General features: G+C 46.0%; 1 long non-coding RNA gene across 1 annotated transcript in view; it reads right to left on the reverse strand.

The window, feature by feature from the left end:
* Nucleotides 1-2,022: 2,022 nt before the first annotated feature.
* LOC112935010 (uncharacterized) overlaps nt 2,023-21,927 on the reverse strand; it is a 28,492-nt gene continuing 8,587 nt past the window's right edge. Inside the window, exons 3-4 of the long non-coding RNA XR_003238091.2 lie at nt 3,796-3,939; nt 2,023-2,581 (exon numbers count right to left, since the gene is read on the reverse strand). This is a non-coding gene — a long non-coding RNA (uncharacterized lncRNA). The remainder of the gene's footprint in view (nt 2,582-3,795; nt 3,940-21,927) is intronic.

The following is a 21,927-nucleotide window of genomic DNA, read 5'->3' on the forward strand; positions in this document are numbered from 1 at the left end:
CAGGGGTGGCCTCCTCTAGGGAAGCACTTCCTTTTGCACAGAGGGGATTGTACACCTCTCCGCTGCCTCCCACGGCCCCGTGCTACCCTGGAGTCACAGTTGTGCTGTACTGTGGTAACTCAGCCCAGAAAGTCCAGTTTCCTCCCTTGGGCTCTGAACTCTCAGAGCGCAGTGTGGGCTCCCTGGTTCCACATCCCCACGTCTGGGTACTGGCCTCACAGGGAGGCTTAGCGTTTGTAAAAGGATTTGCATACTTTCTCCTTGACTGATCAACACTCCCCATGTGGCAGAAAGCGTCATTATCATTCTCATTCCACAGATGAGGCTAAGTGACTTGCCCAAAGTCGCCCTCTTAAACAGTGGTTCTCGAATCCACATCCCCTCCCGCCCTGTCCTCAGCTCTTTCCAGCTCCAGCTCCTGGACAGCTTCTCCTGCTGGAATGTTTTTCTAAGACCTTCTAGGATAAGCACAAGATATCCCAGATGGACAACATCACTGTTAACTCAGTCTTGGGACCAAAGAGTTTTCTGGAGTCAGATTGCCTGGCTTCAAATCCCAGGTCAGCCCCAGTAACCTTAGGCAAGTTGCTCCATCTCTCTGAACTTAGCTTCTTCATCTGTAAAATGGGTTTGATAGAGTCTCTACCTTGTTAAGTTGTGTGAAAGTTAATAAGATCAGACATGCAAAGTCAGCACACAGCCTGGATCAGAGGAAGGATTTTTTTTTAATACCAGCTGGTAGTAATAGGGTCAGTTAATTTATCCAATGGTGTATTCTAACTTGATGCTTCTCAATGCTCATATGCATGTGAATCACTTGGGTGTTTATTCTTTTTTTTTTTTTTTTTTACAATGTATTTATTTTAGAGAGAGAGGGAGCTGAGGTGGGGAGAGAGGGAGAGTCTCCTCAAGCAGACTCCTTGCTGATCGCTGATCGCAGAGCTGTACGCGGGGCTTGATCTTGCAAACCACGAGATCATGACCTGAGCTGAAATCAAGAGTTGGACCCTCAACCAACTGAGCCACCCAGGTGCTCTTACTTGGGGGTTTTCTTAAAAATGCAGATTCTGATGGAGGGAGTCTGGAGTGGAGCCCAAGATGCTGCATTTCCTTTGTTTTCTTAAAGAGTTTATTTATTTATTCATTAGAGACAGAGAGAGAGGCAGAGACATAGGCAGAGGGAGGAGCAGGGTCCCAGTGGGGAACCCCATGAAGGATTCAATCCCAGGACCCCAGGATCATGACTGGAGTGAAGGCAGATGCTCAACCACTGAGCCACCCAGGTGCCCCAGATACTGCATTTCCAATGAGCTCCCTGGAGAGGCCTGTGCTGCTGGAGCAGGACCTTGAGAGCTGGGTTTTGACTGAGGAGTAGTGGTGTATTATTTTGGAATCCATAGCTCTGCCTGAGGTGGAAGGAATCTGGGGATCTGTGTGGGATCTGTACTGGGCAGAAAGGAGAGTAGTGGAAGGGGCAGGAGGGTGCCCTGTGGACTGTTATCCTCAGCTCTTCAGATTGGGGCAGAGAGGAGGAGAAAAGGAGCGGGCTTCTCTTCCTGGGGCCTGCCCTCCCCTCAACAGATGGACAGTCACTGTCCTCCCGCCCCCACCCCCCCATACATGTGTCCGCCTGCCAACTGCTACCTCCATCTGTCCTCAGGGAGGAATGCTGGGACTGCGGAACGGCCCAGGGGCTGGGGGCAGCTGGTCCAGCACGCAAGTAGCCCTGGGTTCCTGTTCACTGAGCAAGAATGACCCTGCCACTGGGTTCCCCAGCCCTACAGCCCAGCTGGGGCTGTGCAGGAGCTGTGGGATGCCCGAATGTGGTCTGGTGCCTCTTCTGCCGCCCACAGACAGCACATGCACCCCATCCAGACAAAGGCCTTTAATCCCCTTCTGACCTCAGCAGTAGCCTTCCACCTTTGGGACCCACCACACTTGGTCACCTCTCCTAGACCTCACTTGAGGAAACCCAACAGGGGGAAGAGGGCAGGTTTTTTAGAGAGTCTGAATCACAACAGATTTTTTTTTCTTTTTCTTAAGATTTTATTTATTCATTCATGAGACTCATACGCACACAGAGGCAGAGACATAGGCAGAGGGAGAAGCAGGTTCCCCACGGAGAGCCCGATGCGGGATTCGATCCCAGGACCCCGGGATCACCCCCTGAGCCAAAGGCAAATGCTCAACAACCATAGACGCTCAACTACTAAGCCACCCAGGTGCCCTGACAACAGATTTCTAAGCAAAACAGGTCCGTCAATACATTTTAAATTTCAAGAACCACCACCTAAGGGGACTGCCTGATCATGACAAAGCTCCTTTGGCTGGTTTTAAGTTTTTAGCCAATGCACATGGTTGATAGAATGTCAGGGAGCACAGAAGAGCTTGGAAGGGAAGGCCCAGCCACCCTTTCCACCGGTTCCCAGTGAGGCCATTCTGAACTCTTCCGGGTACTTTTGCTGGCGGCTCATTCCACATCTTCAGACGGTATGATGCTCTTCTCTATATTTAGTTGTGGAGTGTGTCCTGCCAGTCTTCGGATTGCTCTACGGTTCACGTACTTGGGTGTGAGTGATCACTAAGTGTAAACATGGGACAAGGTGAGCTCACTCTGCCATCTTCCCAAGCCTCCTCCAAGACAACATGACTTTAACTTGCTTTCTAGGCTTACCAATCTTAGGCATTATCTGCTACCTTCCTAATTAACCCGAATCCAAATAATCACATGCATTCCTCATTTGGATGTCTTTGTAAGTACTACCTTTATTTGTTGACTCTTAGGCTCACCAGCCCTCCGCAGTGTATTTTGACTCTCCGTTTGTCAGATGAAGATATTAATTTCTCCCCCTCCTATTCATTCCTCCTAACCCTGATCAGGTTTACTTTATGTTTTCAGGACTGATGTTCTACTGCACAACTACAAATAAGGTTTCTGTTCTTTGTTTACAGGCTGAATCTAAAAATTGAAAATCAGGAAACAGTGTTTACATGATTATGACTAGGCAAATATTGAGGGTGGCTCAGCCAATTATGAGAACCTACTATAAGTGCACTGTCTTTCTTGGAAGTTGTTTGGGAATTTCTATTTGTTTTTCCTTTCTTTGTCTTATTTGCCTAACTCATATTCCAGTTTACCTTCAAACTTCCCATCATATCAGATATTCTAACAAGCAGAGAAATATACCAAAAATATTTAATCACCCACCAACCTAATTGAATTCAGTGTGTGGGGATGATTCATACAGAGAGCAATCAAAATGGACTAAGCACTAGCCATCAAAGCACAGGGCGGTCCTGGAAGCCCCCTGCTGTGCCAAGCATTAACTCTTCAGGCTCTGGACTGTGGTGAGGTCCAGAGGACCCAACTGGGCAGTGAAAGAAGGGTGGCTCATGTTAACATTTCAAAAGTACTTCAACTGGCACATCCTGGCTAAACATCAGGCCTCCGAATCATTCATCCATCAGTTTCATCTAACTGAGCTGCTTTCCGGATCTGCTGCCCATCAGCCATTCTGGACCTTGTCCACCCTGCTGTGCTGTGCGGTCCCCTCTGGCCTGGATCCCACGTGTCCTTACTTGCTTCACCCCCTTGTTTTATTAAATATAATACCCAGTTTTGCCATTGGATCTTAAATTCAGGGGATGGTATTAACCATATTTAACCACCAATGAATTTAAAATGCCTAGTCACTTGACATCTTGTTACAAAGTCACACAAAGACCCTGATATTTGAAAATCTCACTTTTGTAAAAATTAGCATCGGTGGACATACTGTAGTTGAAGTAACACACCTGCAATTGCTTGAAAGCCAGCAAATGAGAGTGGGGGCTTCTGAGGTCCATTCCCAGTGTAGGACTCCCATTGTCCTCCCAGGATGCCTCATGGGCCGGGAGCAAGGCAGGATTGTCCGATCCGTCAGCTGCCTCATGATCAATCTGGAGATAATTAATTAATTATTATTTAATTAAAAATTAAATGCAAATGGAAGCTCTAAAATTGTCCTCCTGCATTCCAGGGGATCGTCTGGCACACACCCTGAGGCACCCAGCTGCCGCTTTGGGCACCACTGCTCTGTGCAACAAGCATGGGGGGCCTCAGTCTTTCCATGGAAGTCAAATAGGAAAATACCCACCACCAGAATTTATAATGCTGCTGGTGCTGCCAAGGGAGACTGCACTCAGGGACCCGTTTTGGATTTAGCATCCTGTACTTCACCCACCTGAGTGCTCACACCTGTGCCACTCCATGCGCATGATCCTTTTCAACAACCGGCATAGGTATTGTCATAATCACGCCCCTTTAGCAGATGAGGCTACTGAGGCTCCCAGGGGCCAAGGCACTTTGAAGGGTGGGGGGGGGGGGGAGGGACAAACAAACAAAAAGAAACTTTGAAGGCGTTTGATTGGGATTGCGATCTTGTAAACTTGGGCAAGGCATCTCCCTTCTCAGAACCTCTCAAAGACGTAAAGATAAGATGAAATTAAGCCTGGAAAGCATCTGCAGAGGTAATGGGGGTGGGGGGTGGGGCGATTCTCTTTGCTGCTCCAGCCAGGAGTTGCAGAGGGGATAGTGTTGATGTTATCCATCAAGTTCTGCTTGGTAGGCTACGGTGCTGTGACATATGGAAGGAAGACTTCAATAGCACATTTTGGAGCTTGTAATGTTTAGAGTGACCAACATAATCAGTGAAGGGCTGCGGCCTGCCCCAGCTCAGAGGGAGCAGGGCTCCCGGCCCCTTAGAGCTCCCCTCCTCTGTGCGGCCCTACAGGCCTTTGCCTTCCCCCGCCTGCCCCCTGGTGGTGAAGGTGGGCTCGGCCTCCCCCCGCCCAGCTCCATCCAGGGGAGCCCGGCTCGCAGCTGCCTCGCGACACCATCTGGTGACAATTGCTAACACTGCAGAGCAAGAAAGGGATACCAGGAGCTGAAGAAATGATTGAAAAGGCCGTGCCCTGGACCTCACTCCCCTGCCCTATCACCCCCCCCCCAACTCCCGTGCCATCTTGAGCGCATGGCTCCTTAATTTCCACATTGGCAAAAAGAGTAATGCACCTGCCTCAAAGAGGTTTTGCCATAAATAAGGTAGCTGGGGTAAGACACCTAGCCAAGAGACAAGGCTGCCTGAAATTTGGCTCCTCTCCTAATAAAATGAAAAATTACACCACATGTTTAGATTATTACAAACCAGATCCTTGGTTTCATAGCAGAGTAAAGGGTCATAAGGCAGGCAGGTCAGTTCTGGAGGCAGGGAGGAAAGGGCAAAAAGGGAACTGGTAGGACAATGCAGGGCTTGGGCCACGGCTCAGGAGCGCAAACATGAGTCCTGGAGACACTGAAGACCCAGCCGATGACCTTGAGAAGCAACCTGTGCTGTGTCCTCAGGACGCAGAGGTGTGGAGGTCACAGGACAGAGCAGAGCAGGAGACTTGAACAACAGCAAATGTTCCAGTGGGGCGAGGAAGGATATGGACCAGGCCAGTCAAGGAGGGCTTCCTGGAGGAAAGGATATTTAGTTAGGGTAGGAGTGAGGAAGGGTAGGGGATGAGGTGCTGGCTCTAGATCAGGGAAGGGGAGAAAGAAAAAGCAGGAGCAAAGGGCCAGGGGCTTTGTGAAGGAGACCAGCCAGAGAGAAGCAGGAACGAGAAGTCAGGCTAGGCCACCCTGGGACCAGGAGCTTCACCTGGACCCTGTGGGAATGGGAGAAGCCGTGAAAATATTTGAACACAGACTGACATAGGCAGATGCTGGGCACAAACTTGGCCTCTCTGTGCAAGGTGAATGGCAAGAACAATTAGATGGGTCAATGCACAGCGTTCAAAGTGACAGTCCCTGAAACTGGCATTGTTCGGTGGGAACAGCTGTCTCCTGGCACCAGCACTTCTCGGCAGGCTCTGCTGGGCCTACTGCTGGGTGCGGTTCTTTCATACTCAGCCAGACCCCCATGCAGGGCTGCAGCTGCCTCATCAGGCTCCCTCTCCCTGTGTGTGTGGGGGGGTTGGTGGTGGGGAGGGAACAGAGCAGGGGTGAGTGGCAGCTCCTATCTCTGAGAGCCAGCAGGGCTTGATGCAGTGCCAATCCTGGACCCGCTGAGCCGCAGAATTAACTGGGAATCCAGGGCACCTGTGAAAAAACAAACTCCCCGACTCCAGCCCAGAGCAGCTGAGGGAGAATCTTTGGGGTTTGACTCTAGAATCAGAATTTTAATTTTTCAAAAGGTTTTACTTATTTGTTTGGGAGAGAGAGAGCACAAGTGGGGGGAGGGCCGAGGGAGAGGGAGAAGCAGACTCCATGCTGAGTGTGGAGCCCAATGCCAGGCTCGATCCTGTGACCCTGACACCAGACCCGAGTGGAAAGCAAGGGTCAGACCCTTAGCTGACTGAGCCACACAGGCACCCTTAGAATCAGATTTTTTTAAAATATTTTATTTATTCATTCATAACAGACACAGAGAGAGGCAGAGACACAGGCAGAGGGAGAAGCAGGCTCCATGCAGGGAGCCCAATGTGGGACTCGATCCTGGGACTCCAGGATCATGCCCTGGGCTGAAAGTAGGTGCTAAACCGCTGAGTCACCCAGGCGTCCCCAGAATCAGAATTTTTAATAGCTCTGCAAGTGATGAAGATACTTATCCAGGCTTAAGAGTGCTGGTGAGCAGGGAAAGAGCAGGGATTTGGAGTCAGACAGGCCCAGGGCACATCCCAGGCCTATTCCTTTTCGGCTGTGCTGCCCTGGGCCAGTCACTTTACCTCTGTGATTCCCAGTGTCTGGCCTATAAAATAGGCATGAAAAACTCTCCCTAAAGGTTGGTGGAGGCTCCGAGCACAGTGCCAGGCACACAGCAAAAGGGGAAAGGGGGAGGTAAGGGTACCTGGGGGCTGGATGGAGGGAGGAAGAGCCCTGAAGGGGCATGAGGCCCCAGGGACAAGACCTGTCTGCCCCGCTGTTTCTTCCAGGGCCAACCAGCTGGGATGGTGTCACGCGCAAGGGAAGACTCAGGTCAAATCTCAACATTTGCTTTTTGGAACTGCTGCAGCAGTGCCTTCCTGGGGACTTCCCTTTTCCCCCAAAGCCACTTCCAGCCACTTCTTGGGGAAACTGAGTTATCAACTCATAGTCTGTGTGTGTGGCTCAGGTAAGGACAATCAGGGCCCTCAGGCGTCCCTGGGCTTAGTCTTCCAGCTACTAAGCACCTGCTGTGTGCCTGGCACTGTGCTCGGAGCCCCCACCATTCTGCCCTGAGGCACACAGGACAGTGGCCTAGACACACAGCCGTGCTCTGTTTTTTCTTCCCTTAAAGAAGTCCAGGTGGGCATCCAGGGCACATGTTGAGGCTCTCAAGATCCAAGATCTACCCAAGATCCAGACTGCTCCCATCTTTTTGCTCCACTACATGTGACTGCCGTCCTTAAAATGACCTCATGATCCAGGATGGCAGGGGAGTCAGGCATTACAGCTCCTACCAGTCAGTGGAGAGGAGGAAGGGGGAAAAGCAACATGGGATGTGACTCTGAGTCAAGTGACCTTCTTTTTAAGTCGTCCTCTCAGAAGTTCTCCATGACATGTTCACATCTCCTGGCCAGAACCAAGTCACGTGGCCACAGCCACTTGCAAGGGAGGTTGGGCGGTACCTTCTTTATTGTGAGCAGCCATGTACCCAGTTAAACACCGGGGATCTGCTACTATGGAAAGAGGGGAGAATGGATTCCAGGAGGCACATTGGCAGTCCCTGTTATAATCACCACCCCAAATGCCCAGAACTTTCCAGGGAGAGGTGAGCCTTAAGAAACAATGGTTACTGACTGCAACCTTGCTCAGAGAAAGTACAGAGTGAGAAGGTGCCTGAAGACAAGCCTTGCAGAGGGACCATTTCAGGGACAGGTGCAGAGGAGCATGAGGAAGAGCTTGAGGACGAGCAGCTGGGGAGGCAGGAGGGCCCTCAGCGGAGCTGGCCCAGCGGAGGAGGAGGAGGCGGGCTAGAGAGGAAGAGGGGCACATGAAACCCAAGGCAGACCTAGAGAAGCAGTTGCTTCAGAGCAGAAGCTGGCTGTCACTACAAAGCAGTCACTCGAGATGGCAGAGATGGCAACGGAGCAGGTCTCACTAGGGTGGCACCAGAGGAAGCCAGCTGGAAGAGTTGGAACTGAGAATGCCTACACCGGGAGCAGGGACGACTTTCCCACATCTTGGTGGCGAATGAGAGGAAAAGGTAGGGCAGTAGTTGGAAATGGAGGAAGAGATCTGAAGAGGATTTTGAGGGGTTTTCTTTTCCTTCCCCCAAGGATGGAAAGGGAATTGAGAGTATTTAAATACAGATGGGAAGAAGCCAGTGGAGAAAGCAGTTAAAACCTAGAGAAAGAGGAGAAAAGTAGAAGAGTGAGGCCCCAAGAAGGCAGGAGGGGAAAATTCTAGACCTCTGTGGTTTGCTTCTCAGAAAAAGGGATCTCTCCCCTGGAAACTGGGTGCAGGGGCAGACCTAGGGCAGGGGGATATGGACACGGATGTTACAGAGAAAAGAATGGTTTTGTGTTGTGGTTGTTTGTTCTTTTGAAGATTTTTAAAATTTATTTATTCATGAGAGACACAGAGAGAGAAGCAGAGACACAGGCAGAGGGAGAAGCAGGCTCCATGCAGGGAGCCCGATGTGGGACTCGATCCCGGGGGCCCCAGGACCACCCCCTGGGCTGAAGGTGGTGCTCAGCCCCTGAGCCACTCAGGCATCCCCCCAAAACCCTCTTTTGTTAAGTTAACATATATAAACCTTCACTTCAGGCTATTCTGTGTTTTTCCCATTACTGGGAGCTCCCCTTGCATGGGTGAAAATGAGCCTTGCCTTTTCTTCTGTTAACTCACAGGCCCCCAAGCACTGGCCAGAAGGCTGGAAGAGGGAGGGTTTTCCTCCCCATGTTGTGCACAGGCCTGGAGGCAGCAGCAGGGCCGGAGGGGGTGGGGGTAAGGCCAGGAGGCCCCCTGAGGCAGGCACTGGGGACCAGAGCCATCCAGGTGGGGGGAGGAGCCCCAGGAATGTGCACACACTCTTGGGGAGAATGTGGGGAGGGGGCAGGCTGCATGTGGTCCCCCTCGGACACTTGAGGAGGTGCTGGCAGGATGCTGAAAGAGCCCCTCTGGGAAGTGGGGGCAAAGCCACCTGCGGAGTGAGGGGTGCAGGACTGGAGTCCGCAGAAAGGCTTGCAAAGGACTGCTGTGGGCGCTGGGGAAAGAATTCCTGCTGGCATTGAGGCCCTCGCTGAGGTGGAGCCCAGAGACCTAAGGTGTCTGCCCTCCAGAGACCTCAGATGTTCTCCTGCAGCTCTAGGCCCCATGGAGGCGGCACACAGGAGCAGACAACTGGATTCCTCAGGAACTGGGGAGTTGGGGGTTGGATAAGGTGGCTTGACAGAGGGGCAAGGAGGTTGAAGTCACTGCAAGAGGGTGGAAAGCTTGGCACGAAGAGCAATGGAGCCTGGAGGGGTTGCCAGGGAGAAGCCCAAGTCACATCAAATGCTTCCAGGTCTCATGAGGAGGTGCAGTGAGAGTGAGGGAGGGAGAGCCAGACAGACAAGGACTGTGTCTAGAGTGGGCAATGTGAGGATTCCAGATGCTGATGGGCAGGGCCCTGTGGCTCTGTGAGGGAGAGGTCCGGATTGTGGCTGTAGGAACCAGCAGCTCAGGGAAAGACGAGGGAAGATTCTGGAAACACGGCTGTCTCCCATCCTAGAGGCCAGGACACCAGATGGGTCAGGCCTAGAGGCACTGGAGTGGGCAGGGGGTGAGGAGGAGGGCAGTGTGAGAGGGAGGTGCTTGGGAGGGTAACACAGGTCAGCTCTGAGCTGGGGAAGAGGGTGACGTGGTTATAGAGCAGAACCCCCAAGGGAGAGGAGGATTTCATGCCAGGTGGTTTGGGAGTGGCGTGGGGATTAGGGAGACCTGGGGCATAAGGCACGAAAAGGGAGGCATCCCCAGGATTGAGTGGCATCCTGGGGACCAGTGAAGGCAGATGGTGGAGGAGGCCTTTGGTAAGAGGGTTAAGGACAAAGGGGTCTTTTCCTGATGAAACAAGGCCTTGCAAGGGCTCATTTTGAGGGACTGGCTACTCCTCGCGGCCGAGTAACTGCCTGGCTGCTCTGTCCCTCTCTTAAGACACACATAGCTTGGCATCACTACAGTCTTCCCTGGGGAACTCTGAAGGGGCCTCCGGGTCCTCAACACAATTTTTCTGGGAAGTGGCCTCCAATGGATTCAAGCAGGGGTGGACGCACTACAGGCCCAATCCGATCCGCCACCCACTTTTGTAAATGAGGTTTGATTAGAACACAACTACCCCATTCATTTACTTATTGCCTGCAACTGCTTTCCCGCTACAAAGGCAGAGTGGCGGAGTTGTGACAGAGACGATGCAGCCCAGAAAGCCTAAAGTGTGTACTATCAGGGCCCCCTAGGAAAAAATGTAGCTCAATTAGAGTCTAAGATGTTAAATACCCCAGCTCTCCCCGATTTTGCTCTCCTGCTCAAGATTAGCTACATTCTTTATATTTTTCCCTATTTGTTTTGCTTTTTTTGATATTAAAAAAATTATGAGTTGTAATACATTGCAAAAAAGTGCACTACTTTCCCATGTACAGCCAAGGAATTTTTACATATTAATATACTCATGTAGCCACCACCCAGATCATGGTAAAGTATAAACTCAGCCCCCAGAAGATTCCTTTGTGCCCCTTTTCATTCAATGTCTCTATTCTGAGGTCACCTCCACTGTTAGTTTGTCTCTTCTTAAACTACATATGAAGGAAATGACACAGCATGTAGCCTTTTGTGCCTGACTTCTTTAATCTAACGTATGTCTGTGAGATTCATCCACTGTTGCTGCATGCACCAGTACTTATTCCTCTTTACTGCTGTGTAGTATTCCGTTGTATGGCTATCCACAGTTTTAGGGGAGGCTTTTTGTTCTTTTTTTTTTCATTTTTTTTAAGATTTTATTTATTTATTCATGAGAGAGAGAGAGAGAGAGAGGCAGAGACATAGGCAGAGGGAGAAGCAGGCAGGGAGCCCGACATGAGACTCGATCCTGGGACTCCAGGATCATGCCCTGGGCCAAAGGCAGGCGCTGAACTGCTGAGCCACCAGGGGTCCCCCCCCCTTTTTTAAAAATAATTTGTTTATTTATTCATGAGAGACACAGAGAGAGAGAGAGAGAGAGGCAGAGACACAGGTTTTTTTTTCATTTTTATTTTTTATTTTGTTTGACTTTTTTTTAACCCTCAGAATTTTTTTTCTTCCAAATTTTTACTTAAATTGTAGCTAGTTAACACAGAGTGTAATATTGGTTTCAGGAGTAGAATTTAGTGATTCCTAACTCACATACAACACACGATGCTCATCACAACAGGTGCCCTCCTCGGTGCCCATCACTCATCTAGCGCATCCTCCACCTGCGTCCCCTCCAGCAACCCTCCGTTTGTTCTCTACATGAAAAGTCTCTTATGGCTTCTTTCTCTCTCTCCTTTTTTTTTTTTAGATTTTATTTATTTATGAGAAGCAGAGACACAGGCAGAGGGAGAAGCAGGCTCCATGCACGGAGCCCAACGTGGGACTCGATCCCGGCTCTCCAGGAACACGCCCTGGGCTGAAAGCGGTGCTAAACCGCTGCGCCACCCAGGCATCCCTCTCTCTCCTTTTTTTAATTTCCCCCCTTCCCATATGTTCATCTGTTTTCTTTCTTAAATTACACAAATGAGTGAAATCATGGTATTTACCTTTCTCTGACAACTTATTTTGGTTACCATAATACCCTCTAGCTCCATCCACATCCCTGCAGATGGTAAGATTTTATTCTTTTTGATGGCTGAGTAATATTCCATTGTGCCTATATACACTACCACTTCTTTATCCATTCACAGGCTCTTTCCATAATTTAGCTATTGTGGATAATGCTGCTATACACATCGAGGTGCATATACCCCTTTGAATCTGTATTTTTGTATCTTTTGGGTAAATACCTAGTAGTGCAATTGCTGGATCATAGCATAGTTCTATCTTTAACTTTCTGAGGAACTTCCATACTGTTCTCCAGAGTGGCTGCACTATTTTGCACTCTCACCAACTGTGTAAAAGGGTTCCCCTTTCTCTGAATCCTCACCAACACTTGTTGTTTCCTGTGCTGTTAATTTTAGCCAATCCATTCTTCTATTGATGCCCAGTTGCTGGGTTGTTGTTTTTTTTTTTTTTCAGTTTGGGGCTATAATGGAAAAGGTTATGATGAACATTCATGAATATACATCTTTTGCTAGATGTATGCATTTATTTCTCTTGAGTATATGCCTAGGCATGGAATTTCTAGATCATGGAGCAGGTGTTTATCTTAAGTAAATATTCCCAGTTTTCCAAAACTGAATCTGTTTATACTGATCTACAGACTGCATTTAAACAGCACAAAAGCCTTAGCTAATGGAATGATGGCTTCTAAAAGTGAACTTTCAGATATTAGTGAGTAAATAAGGGAAATGCCAGACCCAAAAGTCCTAGAAATCACAGCATGAACATGGTCATGCCCAACTGGTACAAATAAGAATCAACTGAATATCCTTAATGCCATACAAAATGGACGGTGCCTCTCTAGGCCACCAGAACCTGGAGAATCCAGGGTTTAGTGCTGCCTTCAGCCCAGGGTGTGATCCTGGAGGTCTGGGATCGAGTCCCACGTCAGGCTCCCTGCATGGAGCCTGCTTCTCGCTCTGTCTGTGTTCTACCTCTCTCTCTCTATGTCTGTCATGAATAAATAAATAAAATCTTTAAAAAGAAGAGGAAGAAGAAGAAGTGTTTGAACTCAACTAGGATACATAAAGCAGAAGGCTAAGAAGTTAACCTCAGGGAACACATCAAAATTTTAAGGCAGAGGGAACAAAGTAGCAGGATCTAGAAAGAAATATTTCCTTTTTGAAAATAAGAATATACTCCTCAATCCTGCCAGCATGTAATACTATTCAACAGATTTGAATATTTATTTCAGAAGGCTTTGTGCTATTAGTATTGGTACCTAGAAGAGCTTCCCCATGACTTAGGTATCAGAAGGACTTTGCACCAGATTCTGAGATCTCTGATTGTCTACTCTGACTACAGCCATCCCAGAGAATTCTTTGAGGGAATCTCTTGGATTCTGCTTCTGCAAGACCAGAGAGCAACATTTACCTGGACATCGCCCAGCCAGTGTGAGATATGTGACTGCAGAAATGGGACCTCAGGATAGTAGAGGAGATGGTGATTTAGGGATGGTACCCAACTCTGTGTGGAGAATGAAGATTAGACCATATGAGGACAGTGGCCATGGCTGCTTCATCTCTACTTTTCTATTGCGATGTTTGGCTCTGTCAGGTGCTCAACAAATATTTGTTGAATGGATGTATGATATGAGTGGATAGATAAATGAATGGGTGGGTGGATGAGTAGATGGATGGATGGATGGGAGATGGATGGAGGGTAGGCAAGGTTTCAGTCACTTGTTTCCCGATATTGTTACGTCTGCTGCCCTCCCTCTCCCTCTCCCATAGCCCAAGCCAGCAGGACCCCTCTAAGAAAACACAGAGGTCTTATACTCAGTCTCTCAAACTTCAGGGATTGTAATACAGATTTCTCTTCTAACCCTGAGGTTTGTGTTCACTTAACAAAAATATTGTAGGCGCACCTGGGTGGTTCAGTGGTTGAGCATCTGCCTTTGGCTCAGGACATGATCCCGGGGTCCTGGGATTGAGTCCTGCATCGGGTTCCCCACAGGGAGCCTGCTTCTTCCTCTGCCTATGTCTCTGCCTCTCTCTATGTGTCTCTCATTAATAAGTAAATAAATAAAATCTTTTAAAAATATATTGTACATGTAGACTCAAATCTTACCAGATAAAAAGGTTGAGGGATTAATATATGTGAATATATAAAACTTCTATTATATTTAAGTGGCCTCTACTAAAACACAATACAGAGAGTACCATTCAAAAAAAGAAACTACCATCTTAATGGCAATTAAAACATCTTAGATTAGCAATAATGTGCCATATATAATTCATTCACATTAAAACATATTTTAAGGATCTTCCTTCTCTAAAATTAAAAAAAAAAAAAGTAGCAGTGGGAAGATTCCCACATGTCCACTTACCTTGCTGCAAATACTGTGCATCTAAGAAGCACTATTTTCCATCTCCAGACAAATATTTAAAACTTTTCTGACATTATGATCTGGGTCCCTAAGTCATAGCTGGAGTGACTCACCATTCGTCCTGCCTCTGTTATAATGGCTTCTGAGTGTGGAAAAAGGACCTAGAAATCCAACCACATAGACCAGCATTTTCAACTAGAGAGATGCAAAGTTGAGGAGGAATTCCTGTAATGGCTCCATCTATTTTACAGAGTTTCTGGGAGAACCCCTAGGGAAAAAAAATGGATGAGGAGCTCTTTGCAACTTTCCAGACTCTGTGTAGCTTCATGCAATTCATATTGTATGTACTAGAAGAGGATCCTTCCAGAGAGATCCATAGGTCAGATCACATCACTCACTTGCTCATAAGGCTCTGGCACCTTCTCTCACATGGCGCATATAAGGAAGCCCTACCCACAGCCTGCAGGGCTATCTGTGATTCAACCCCACCAACTCTCTGAACTCAGCTCTTACAATGCTACCTCTACCAAGGGATTCAACTTGCCAAACTTGATCCTACATCAGGACCTTTGGACTTGCCATTCCCTCTGCCTGGAATGCTCTTCTTTCTGATATTCCCACTTCTTCAGTTATCTGTTCAAATGTTTCTTCTGCACAGAGGACCTTCCTCCCCAACTCTATCTGAAATACCATCCATGGGGAGTTCATTTGGTAGAATGTGCGGCTCTTGAGCTCGGGGTTGTGAATTTGAGCCTCACACTGGGTGTAGAGACTACTTCAAAAAAAAATTTTTTTTTAAGATTTTATTTACTTGAGAGAGAGCGTGACAGCACAAGCAGAGAAAGAGGAGGAAGCAGACTCTCTGCTGAGCGGGGAGATCCCCCAAACCCTGGGGTCATGACCCAAGCCCAAGGCAGACATCCAACCAACTGAGTCACTCAAGAGCCTCCTAAAAAATCTTTTAAAATACCACCCACCTCCTGTTCTATTCCCTCACTTGGATTTCTTTTTTTTCATGGCAATAATTTATTAATTAATTTATTTTCTATCTCCTCAACTAGGAAGGAACATCCTTAAAGGCAGGGAATTATCTGCCAGGTGTCTGCATGGCACTTAAAACATTAGTAGGGTTTCAGTCAGAATGGCTAAAACTAACAAGTCAGGAAACAACAAATGTTGTCTAGGATGCAGAGAAAGGGGAACCATCTTACACTGCTAGTGGGAATGCAAGCTGGTATAACCACTCTGGAAAACAGTATGGAGGTTCTTCAAAAAGTTAAAAATAGAGCTACCATACGACCTACCAATTGTCCTACTAGTTATTTACCCAAAGGATACAGACATAGTGGTCTGAAGGGGTATCTGCACCCCAATGTTTATAGCAGCAATGTCCACAACAGCCAAAATATGGAAGGAGCCCAGATGTCCACCAACAGATGAATGGATAAAGAAGATGTGGTATATATACATACACACATATAATGAGTATATATATATATATATATATATATATATATATATGTATAGAAATTCTTACAATTTGCAATGATATGGATGGAAGTAGAGGGTATTATGCTAAGTGAAATAAGTCAATCAGAGAAAGACAATTATCATACAATTTCACTCAAATGTGGAATTTAAGAACCAAAACAGAGGATCATAGGGGAAGAGAGGGGAAAATAAAATAAGACAAAATCAGAGAGGGAGACAAACCATAAGAGACTCTTGACTATAGGAAACAAACTGAGGGTTGCTGGAGGGGAGGTGAAGGGAGATGGGGTAACTGGGTGATGGACATTAAGCAGGGCACATGATGTAAGGAGCAGTGGGTGTTATATGCAGCTGATGAATAACTGAACTCTACCTCTGAAACTAATAATATACTGTATGTTAATTAAATGAATTTAAATTCTGAAAAAAGAACATTAGCAGGTGTTTGTATTAGTTATCTATTACTGCATACACAAGGTAGTGGCTTAGAACAATATACATTTATTATCTCAGAGTTTGTGTGAATCAAGAATCCAGGCATGGCTTAGCTGAGTCCTCTGCTTCAGGATTTCTCACGAGGCTGCAATTAAGGATTTGGCTAGGGTTGGAGTCTTACCTGAATATCTGATTGGGGAAGAATCTACCTCCAAGCTCTTACGGTTATTGGGAAGATTCAGTTCCTTGGGGCTGTTAGACTTAGGGTCTCAGTTCCTTTCTGGCTGTTGGCTAGAGTCTGCCCTCTAGCTTGCCAGCGGGTCTCTAGACTCATTGCTTGCCAATAGATCTCTCCATAGCTTAGCTCACAATATGACACCTTGCTTCATCAAAACCAGCAAGGGAGGGCAGCCCCGGTCGTGCAGGGGTTTAGCGCCGCCTGCAGCCCAGAGCGTGATCCTGGAGACCCTGGATCGAGTCCCACGTCGGGCCCTCTGCGTGGAGCCTGCTTCTCCCTCTGCCTGTGTCTCTGCCTCTCTCTCTCTCTCTCTCTCTCTCTCTGTGACTCTACGAATAAATAAATAAAATCTTTAAAAAAAAAACAGCAAGGGAGAGAGTCAGTTAACAAAAGTTACATTTTATGTAATGTAATCACAGAAGTGTCATTTGTCACCTTTACCATATTGGTTAAAAGTAACTCACAGTTCCTGCTCACATTCGAAGTAAGAGGGTTACACAAGGTTGTGAATACAAGGAGGTGGAGATCACTGGAGGCTAATTTAGATTCTATCCGCCACATTACTTGCTCAATATACTTGATCTTAGCCCAAAGGCCAAAAGTGATTATTACTTGCTCAATAAACACTGAATATTTTTAAACCAATGTCCAAAGTTGACACTGGGGAAGGAAAGCTGTAAGATTCAAGATTCTTGCAATTTATTTCTTGCACTACATAGAACTTCTGTGAAATTTACTTATTCTTTTTCCAACTTCCTTCTGATGTCCTGTGACCAGCCTAGTCTGTATGTCTGCATGAGCTGCCCCAGGTTTTGAGGATTCAGCCAAGAGAAGAGACCCGCACACAACCTAGACCCTTCAAGAATCTACAATCTGAAGATCACCATTCATAGAGCGTATTCCTTATCCACGGGGATCCCTGGAATTGGTGAGTTGCATCCTTATATATTACAAGCTGGAAGGAGTGTTCTTGAATGGGCACTTTGCATTTATGAGGTCTTATTGTTACCCAAGTTAATAATGCATCTAATAAAAAGAAAGAAAGAAATACATTGTTCAGTCAGGTAGATATTATTAATATGAATCCATTTTAAAAGGCCATTACTTCAGAGTCTTGATGTCTGGGATGCCGTTAAAGATTTTTTTAAGAGTTGCCATGACAACAGCAAGAGCCCTGCTTCCTCTGAATTGATTGCAGATTTGTCCATATAGGACAGCTTATTGGGAATTCTCTTCTGTTTTCTTTGGCAAAAGCCCTGGCTTATTGTCCAGAGTGAGCAGAAGTCTCAAACCCATCAATATTCACTGATGAAGTCATCACCATTCATTAACAGAGACTTGATCAGCAGGCATTTATTGATCGCCAGCCACGTGCAAGGCACTCTGGATGATTCAGAGACATTTGCTGCCTGACAAACTGACATGTCTACTGCATGACAAGTTCCAGTCCCTCGAGGCATCAGGAGTATGTGGGGGGAGTTCTGGGTGGTACAGACCCTGCCCAAGGACCTGGGACCTGTGCAAAAGACCCTGGTGAACAATTGTGATGTCATGATGTGTACACTGGAGAGTTCTGACTTGTGAGGGGGTTCTTGGTCTGCGGGGTAGGGTTGTAGGGATGAGAGGCCTAAGGAAGGGAGTGAAAACCTACTCTGGGCCTTAATTTTATACAAACTCAAACACCAAATTGCTGGGTCATCTTGGGCATGTCACTGGACCTCTCTGGCCATTACTTTTCTCCCTTACAGGAAATAGGATAACATTTCTTCCTCTGAACACAAAGTGATCACAGTGCAATCTGTTGCTTGTTAGACCATACAGGTCCCCAGACAGGTCTTTGAAACTGCTCAGGCAGTGATGATTCAGTGTTATCTTGCTTCAGTGATGCCCAACACAGGGCTGGGCATGTCCTAGCACTCAATAAATGGATGAAAGAGAATTGGAGCCTTCTTGCAATCACTTCATTCTTTGCCCACCCTTCCATCCTGCCACTGTGCTGGCCTATCACTCTTTCAAAGGGGCTTGGGTTGGTACATCTTTGGTTCTCCAGGACAGCAGAGAGCACCTCAGTTGTCCCAGACCTGCTTCCCAACCCACCCCAGCGTATGGCTCAACTCAACTTTTCAGCTTCCTCTGAAACTTTCCACCTTCCTCTGCCTTTCTCTTTCTGTGTGAATAAAATCTTTAAAAATTTTTTTAAATTTATTTATTCATGAGAGACACACAGAGAGAGAGAAAGAGAGAGAGAGAGAGAGAGAGAGAGGCAGAGACACAGGCAAAGGGAGAAGCAGGATCCATGCAGGTAGCCCGATGTGGGACTCGATCCCGAGTCTCTGGGATCATGCCCTGGGCCAAAGGCGACGCTAAACCGCTGAGCCATCCAGGCTGCCCTAAAAATCTTTAAAAAAAAAAAAAAATGTATAGCAGTAAAAGCCTATATTAGAAAATAAGGGAGGTCTGAAATCAATGATCTAAAAATTTTACATTTAGTAATCAGGTGGACAAAAGAGCAAAGTAAATAGAAGAAAGTGAATAATAGGTGTAAGAGCAGAAGTGAATGAAACAAAAAACCAACAGAGTAAACCAACGAAATCAAAAGCTCATTTTTGAAGTGCTCAATAAAATTAATAAAATATGGCAGAGAGAGAAAAGGTAGACAAAATACACAAACCACCAATTACAGGAATGAGAGAAGAGAAATCACTACAGATTCTACAGATATTAAAAAGATAAGGGTGAGGACACATGGGTGACTCAGTGGTTAGGCACCTGCCTTGGCCGGGGGTGTGATCCTAGAGTCCCGGGATCAAGTCCCACATCAGGTTCCCTGTGTGGAGCCTGCTTCTCCCTCTGCCTGTGTCTCTGCCTCTCTCTCTTTGTGTGTGTCTCATGAATAAATAAATAAGATCTTTAAAAAAAAAAAAAAGATAAGGGTGGGACAACCTGGGTGACTCAGTGGTTGAGCATCTGCCTTCAGCTCAGGGCGTGATCTCTGTCTGAGGATCAAGTCCCGCATCCGGGTCCCTGCAAGGAGCCTGCTTCTCCCTCTGCCTATGTCTCTGTCTGTCTCTCTCTCTGTGTCTCTCATGAATAAATAAGTAAAATCTTTAAAAAAAAAAAAGAGTTGAGAGGCCTGGGTGGAAAAATAGATGTTTAGGAAGCCTAAACATCTAGATACCATTTTGAGCTATTGGGCTGGATGAAATCATCTAGAAAATGAATGGGAAAAAGAAGGCAGGATACCAGCACTGGGCCTTGGGGCTTCAACTCCCTCCCTAGAGGTCAGGGAACATAGGAAGAACTACAAGGGGACTGAGAAGGAACATCCAGAGCGGATGGGGGAGGGGTGAGGTTGGTAGGGTTGGGGGGGTGCAGGATGGTTGTGATGGTAGAAATCTGTAGAAAGTGGAGTCAGTAGAAAAGGGAACATTGAGAACAACTTCATGCTAATATGTTTGACAACTTAGATGAAATTGACAAATTACTTCAAAGACACAATCTACCATCACTAGAAAAGAAATAGATATTTTGGACAATCATATCTATTTATGAAAGCAAATTCATTGTTAAAAATTCCCACAAAGGAAACTCCAGGTGTAGGTGGCTTTCATGGTGATATCCACCAAATATTTAAGGAAGGAAGAACACCTGTTCTACACAACATTTTCCAGAAACTAAAATAGGAATGGACATTTCCTAATTCATTCTATGAAGCCAGCATGGGTCTGACAGCAAAAACAGAGAATTACTTTATAAGAAAACTATAGATTAATATTTCTCATGAACAAATATATATATATATATTACTCATGAACATAGATGCAAAAATTTTAAACACAATTTTAGCAAATCAAATCCAGCAATGTATTAGAAGGATAATGTATCATGACCAAGTGGAATTCATCCCCTGAATCCAAGACTAGCTTAACATTTAAAAATAATGAGTATAATATACTATATTAACAGAGATAAGAGAAAAATTATTTATCTCAATGGACGGATAAAAAGTATCTGACAGACTCCAACAATACCATTGTTGATAAAACCTCTCAGCAAATTAGAAATAGAAAGGAATATCTTCACCCTGATAAAAGGGACCAAAAAGCTCACAGATAACATCATACTTAATGGTGAAAGACTCAAAGACCCTTTAAAATCATAAACATTCTCAGCACTCTTGTTTAGCATTTTACTAGAAGTTTAAATCAGTGCAGTAAGAAAGAGATAAAAGGCATCCAGTTGGAAAGAAAGAAGAACTCTTTATTCACACATGACATTAAGATTTTCCATAGAAAATCTTAAACGGATCTACCAAAAGCTACTAGAACTAATAAATGAGGTTAGCAAGTTCACAGGATACGAGAGCAATATACAAAAATCAATTGTATTTATATGAACTCTACTATCAATGAACAATTGGACTTTTTTTAAAGATTTATTTATTTATTTATGATAGACATAGAGAGAGAGAGAGAGAGAGAGAGAGAGACAGAGACAGAGACAGAGACACAGGAGGGAGAAGCAGGCTCCATGCCAGGAGCCTGACATAAGACTCAATCCCAGGACTCCAGGATCGCGCCCTGGGCCAAAGGCAGGCGCCAAACCACTGAGCCACCCAGGGATCCCCACAATTGAACATTTTTTAAACAACTCCATTTATAACAGCATTAAATATATGGGACCACTGGCGGTAAATTCAACAAAAACTGTGTATAACACCTGTACGTTGAAAACAATAAAACATTGTAAGAGAAAGTAAGGAAGACCTAAACAAATATGGTGCACATGTTTCAGAAGACTTCATATTAAGTTCTTCAACCTCCTCAAAATGATCTATACATTTGATGTAATCCCAATCAAATTCCCAGCAAGTGTTTTGTAGAAATTCACAAGCTGATTCTAAAATTTATATGGAAATGGAAAAGATCTAAAACAAAACAATTCTGAAAAAGAAGAACAAAATCAGAGGATTGTGCTACCTAGTATTAAGACTAGGAATTATAGGAATGTGAACTGGTACAGCCACTCTGGAAAACTGTGTGGAGGTTCCTCAAAGAGTTAAAAATAGATCTGCCCTACAACCCAGCAATTGCACTGTTAGGGATTTACCCCAAAGATACAGATGCAGTGAAATGCCGGGACACCTACACCCCAATGTTTATAGCAGCAATGTCCACAATAGCCAGACTGTGGAAGGAGCCTCAGTGTCCATCGAAAGATGAATGGATAAAGAAGATGTGGTTTATGTATACAATGGAATATTACTCAGCCATTAGAAATGACAAATACCCACTATTTGCTTCGATGTGGAGGGACCTGGAGGGTATTGTGTTGAGTGAAATAAGTCAATCGGAAAAGGACAAACATTATATGGTCTCATTCATTTGGGGAATATAAAAATTAGTGAAAGAGAATAAAGGGAAAGGAGAGAAAATGAGTGAAAATATCAGTGAGGGTGACAAAACATGAGAGATACCTAAATATGGGAAATGAACAAGGGGTAGTGGAAGGGGAAGTGGGTGGGGTGACTGGGTGATGGGCACTGAGGGGGGCACTTGGCAGGATGAGCATTAGGTGTTATGCTATATGTTGGCAAATTGAACTCCAATAAAAAAGAAAAAA

Source organism: Vulpes vulpes, chromosome 11 (genome assembly GCF_048418805.1).
Source record: "Vulpes vulpes isolate BD-2025 chromosome 11, VulVul3, whole genome shotgun sequence".
Lineage (NCBI taxonomy): Eukaryota > Metazoa > Chordata > Mammalia > Carnivora > Canidae > Vulpes > Vulpes vulpes.